Raw genomic sequence first — 6,000 nt, forward strand, 5'->3', positions numbered from 1 at the left:
AAAAGCAATGAAATTTAATTTAATTAAATCAATTTGGTTAATTATTATAAGCCAGAATATCATCAGGGAAGAACGTACAATGAAATTTGTTTATTGTTTTTTATATATCATCATTTATCGTATTTTTGCATGGGTATGTCTGCATTAACATTATTGTTATTTATATTAATTTATGACAATAGCTATTTTTATAACTGTATATATTTTTATATTATGTATCAATTTTAATGGTACACTGTATTTTTCCTGTTTGCTTATTTAATGTTTCCATTATGTTTTCAATATGTTGCATATAAATTTCTTTGTACGTTCTTCACTGATGATATTTGGGTTATAATAATTAACCAAATTGAATAAATTAGATTAAATTTGATTGATTTTTATGCTATAAGCGAGCAATTGAAACAATTGTAGGTCTTATACCAATGTATTAATAAATCTTTATTAATCTTATCTCCATCTTCTCTCTTGGTTTATATATATATATATATATATATATATATATATATATATATATATATATATATATCGTATTTAAAACTAAGGTGCGACTTACATATGCGACAAAGCTGAAACTATGAAAGTATATATTTATATCGTCAATGTATCACATATCCGAAAAAGCAGCACACCTGCATAGAGCAGTCATGTATTTATAAGTAGTTAAGTCTTTGTCCGGTCATAGAGTGACCGATGGCTTCGCATCCACAAAGGCCTCAGCCCGGTGAACGTCTCGTCAGACTCTAAAGCCAAAAACGAGGTGAAGAGTTACATTTGCCTTCGGGTTTAGAATCTGATGAGACGTTCACGGGGCTAAGGCTTTTGTGGATACGAAACCATTGATCACTCTACGACCGGACATAGACTTAACTGCTTATGATATATATGTGTGTGTGTGTAGAGAGAGAGAGAAAGAGAGAGAGAGAGAGAGAGAGAGAGAAAGAGAGAGAGAGAGAGAGAGAAAGAGAGAGAGAGGTGTGTGTATATATATATATATATATATATATATATATACACACATATATATACATACATATGTCACGTGACCGACCAGACCATCAGATGTTGTTACAAATCGCTGGTCACAATGCGTTCGCATTGTTTTAGCCTTTGAATGACGCCACCCCGCTGGCTAAGCGAGCAGGCCAACAGAAGAAAGAGTGGGAGAAAGAGTGGTGAAAGAGTACAGCAGGGATCACACACCCACCCCCTGCCGGAGCGTCGTGGAGCTTTTAGGTGTTTTCGCTCAATAAACACTCAAAACGCCTGGTCTGGGAAGCGAGTCCGCTGCCCTAACCACTGGGCCATTGCGACTCCACACATACATATGTATGTATGTTCAACTATTCTTATTTAGTGAAAAATAATTATTAAGCTTTATTACTGTATGACAAGTTTAATAAGTTTAATGTTTAAAAGAAATGAAAGAAGCAAAATAGTAATCTGACCAAAATTAAGCCTACCATTTACGTTGACATTCATTTTGGTCGTGGTAATTTTTAAATTTAAAATATACAAGGTCTCACAAGTATTAACTTTAAATACCAAGTCGTTCGTATATTTTGAAGGTAGTATAGTACTATATTCACTGTAATGAAGAAAATGCACCCACGTCAACAAGTCTTCTTTATTCCAACGTAAGACCTTGAAACAATCATTGATAGAGTTATTGTGTGGAAGTCGATAAGTAATTCGTCATATGAATGACGTAATAATCACGCCATATGAATGACGTAATAATCAGATGGCATAAGTCTGTAGATACTTCAATATAAAGTGGCTAACTACGTTCTGGGTTCAAATTCCGAGGTTAACTTTGCCTTTCATCCTTTCGGGGTCGATAAAATAAGCTCCAGTCGAACACTGGGATCGACGTAATCGATTTATCCCCTCTCTCGACCTTGGGCCAAAATCTGAAATCAATATAAAGAAGCTAAATAGAGAACACCCAGCTGAATCATATCAGTAATAATGTATTTCGCCCGAGCCCCTGGAAATATGGAACCTCTTATATATATTGCTCTTGCTATGAGGTTAATCTAGCACTGTATACAAACGTATTTGATATATTGCAAGTGTATCAAAGTCATCGAAATTTTATATCAAGTGGTCAATAATTTTAAAATAAATCACTGACTTAAATTTTCAGTACACATTAAAGAAATTCACCATCTATTCTTAAGGCCAAAAACAAATGGAGAGTGGGGTTTTGAGAACTGGTTTTAAAAATAACTTCAAGCTTGGCTGTGTGGTAAGAAGCTTTCTTCTCAACCACATGGTTCCAGGTTCAGTCCCACTGCGAGGCACTTTGGGCAATTATCTTCTTCTATAGCCTCGGGCCGACCAAAGCCTTGTGAGTGGATTTGGTAGAACGGAAACTGAAAGAACCCCGTCGTATATATGCATATATATAGCTATGTGTGTGTGACTTTGTGTCTGTGTTTGTACCCCACCACAGCTTGACAACCGGTGCTGGCGTGTTTACATCCCCATAACCTAGTGGTTCGTAAAAAGTAAATACTGGGGTCGATACATTCGACTAAAAATTCTTCATGGTTTCTGTCTAATGACTGAAACAAGTAAAACATAAAAGATAAAAGATACATTATTCTAAAAGATGATTAAGTGTTCAGCATTTAGTTTAGGATAGTGTACGAAGATATTGTAGTGAGAAAAATGAAATAGTAAACACAAGTATTGCATACAACCAATGGAATCAATTCTTCAGTGAATTTTCTTTGCAAGGGAGTTTACTAGATTCACCTAACTCCTGCATGTGTTAAAAATCCCGCCCGCTAACCACTATAAGTTATGAGCTTGAATATTTATACTGGATATTTATGCTGAAATAATTGCTTTATAATCTTTTTTCACAGTTCCATTGAAGATTGTAACTTATATTTTCCAAGTTATCCTCACATGTATTTGGTGACATTATGTGGGTGTAAAGAAAAATGTCCTCTAAGATTCTAATAAAAGAAAAAAAGTGCATCACTCCTAGACATTCGTAGATTATTTGTGTTCATTAGCAGATATCACGTTATAAAGTAATTAGGATTTATAGTTTTATACAATTGCTTAAAATGTATAAAATAATAGATGTAAACGAATCATAAGAACCGTCGATAACTTTAATTCAATCTATTAAAGAAATATTGCTGCAAACATTTCTTATTATCTTTTATAAATTATCATAAATTATTCATTTCTATTATTCGGTAAAAAACATGGGTGACACTTTTCTATATGGTAGAACCAAAATCTTTCAGTTCAAGTGGATCCTGCGAACACTGTATTCAATAGCATGTAATGCCAAAATACGTGCAAAAACAGTTAATAAGGAATTTTTGTTGCAGTGTTTATGCAACGAACTAAAATTGAGAATCAGAATATCTGTTAACAGAAGTTAATTCATATGAACCAAGCCTTCGTTTATAGCAGAATCAAGGTTCCTTTAGCACTATTAAATAATATGAACTTCATATGAAATGTTATAAGATGAAAATGATTGATAACTAACATATCTTGTGTATTAATTATTTTCTTTCCACTGTTGGTGTACAAATAATGAAAAGAAAAACGAGTCAGAACATGTTTGTAGAAATTCAAGAAACATTGGACGCTCTCTCTAAAGTATAAAACTTGTGGAACAAGTATGACATACTGGAGTTTCGAATTACGGTTTAATTTCCGATCCAGAAAACTAATAATAAAAAAAAATAATAAAAAAGGAGCTTCATTAAATCAAACATACGACAAGGATGAATTTCCCTATTCATTATCAACTTTATTTCAGAAATGGTGGTACAAGAATGGATATCATGTTTACAAATTTAATTTTAAAATTGTATGACAAAAAAAAACCCCAAAAAAACCGAAAGATAAAGGTTGACCTTTCCAATGGCCGTGAAGAATATTTCAGTCGGTTAGAAGAAGAATCCCTCCTAACTTGATGTGGGCTCATTTTCATTGAAGACTGACCTTTTTCTCACCAAAAAGGTGCTCCTCTTTGCGAAAGATAGGCATTTTTTTTCATAGGTGACTGTCTCCTCACTAAGCGTTTCATCTTTCCGTGAAATGTACTCATACTAACGTTATTTTACTTCCTTTTGTAACTGTTTCTTCTTTCGAATTTTTTTTCTTAAGAAAAATGTCAATCAGCTGTGGTTTCTGCTTGTCACCATCCTCATTAGTGAAAGATGTGGTATTGCTGTGAAGCAAGGTTCGAGTATTGCTTTGTGGTTTTGCAAGATCTTGATGACTTGTATGTCCGTAGCAGGGGTTGCAAATAACTTATTGGAACCTTTCCAATCAATTATTTTCCTAGCAATTAATTGCCTGTTATTTTGCCGAACGTAAAAACACCATATATTTTATAGTGTTAGCTTCGATTTAGATAAGACCAAAATGATGGGAAAATAAAAGGCATGTCTTACAGTTTCAAAAAAATTTTTTATCAGAAAACGTTCAAAGTTAAATTTTATTGATTTAGAATAGGGAACAAACAACATATTGTACAGTTGTTAAAAAACAAATAAATTGAAGGTCTTTAATTGTAAGAGTTTCTCAAATGAGTAGCCCAATTAAAAATGTTCTAATATAGCAAAAGGTCATGAACAATTGACTTATAGTTTTTCTGAGTAATCCACCAACAGAGTTTGGTTTCATGGGTTTCTTTTCTTTTCCAGGGTATTTCGCATGCTTTCAACGAATGTGACATCGAAATCACACGTAAACAGCCCCTTTCCCCGCAAAAGGAAAGATTTGGCTGCTATTTCTTGCACGCCCTGCTACCACATAACAGGTATTTCAGGTCCTTTATCGCAAACTAGCAGTATAACCCGGCCTTGCCCGGGATTTAGCTACGATTATTAAGCTAATCAAGTTCTTTATTTCAAACCAAACTAAGTAATATCGACTCTCAACAAAACACTTTTTTACTCGGCGTAAAATAAAAACAAAACTCTTTCGCACTCAAAGTAATGTGTGTGAGAGAGAGAGGGGGAGAAATATGAACGATTTAAAATAAATATATTCTAATTGTTGTGTGAGAAAGTATATATGCTATGATTATAAAATATAGTGTCTTTCAAAATCATCCTGAATTTGAACACTATATCTCGTGTTTAAGAAAAACCAAAACATTTTACACTTTATTTTTCATGAACGTCGTCACTTACTCTCGCTCCCTCTCTCACCTTGTCTTTCCCGTGAAACTCACTGCCTCCTTCTTCCACTTTTCTTTATCTTATTTTTTTTGTTAGACGCCGTCAAAAAAGCTATGGCTAAAAATATATTTTTATGAACGTTGTCACTTACTCTCTCTCTCTCTCTCACTCACGTTGTCTTTACTGTGAAACTCTCTGCCTCCTTCTTCCACTTTTCTTTATCTTATTTTTTTTGTTAGACGCCGTCAAAAAAGCTATGGCTAAAAATAGATTTTTATGAACGTCGTTACTTACTCTCTCTCTCTCTCTCTCTCTCCCTCTCTCACTTTGTCTTTCCCGTGAAACTCTCTGCCCCTCTTCCACTTTTCTTTATCTTGTTTTTTTTTTGTTAAACGCCGTCAAAATAACCTATGGCTGATATTTTTTATGGCTAAAAGCTATGGCTGAAAATAGATTTTTACGCTATCCGCGGGTGCCTCGGGAAAAAAATAAGTTGACAAAACCCAGATAGGTTCGTGGCGAATGTCCTCCTAAAATTTGAGTGGCATGCATGCTAATTTGTGGATATGCATAAATTACAATCACATACACACACGCGCGCGCGCGCACATCATGCCTTTTATAGATATGACTAGCAGTATAACCCGGACTTGCCCGGGATTAAGTTACGATTATTAAGCTAATCAAGTTCTTCATTTCAAGCCAAACGAAGTAATATAGATGTCAAATTTGGGCGAAATCCGTTAAAATTAGTTCTATTATATATATATATTATATATATATATATATATATTATATATATTATATATATATATATATATTATATATCACG

The sequence above is a fragment of the Octopus sinensis genome, linkage group LG4, assembly GCF_006345805.1.
Source record: "Octopus sinensis linkage group LG4, ASM634580v1, whole genome shotgun sequence".
Lineage (NCBI taxonomy): Eukaryota > Metazoa > Mollusca > Cephalopoda > Octopoda > Octopodidae > Octopus > Octopus sinensis.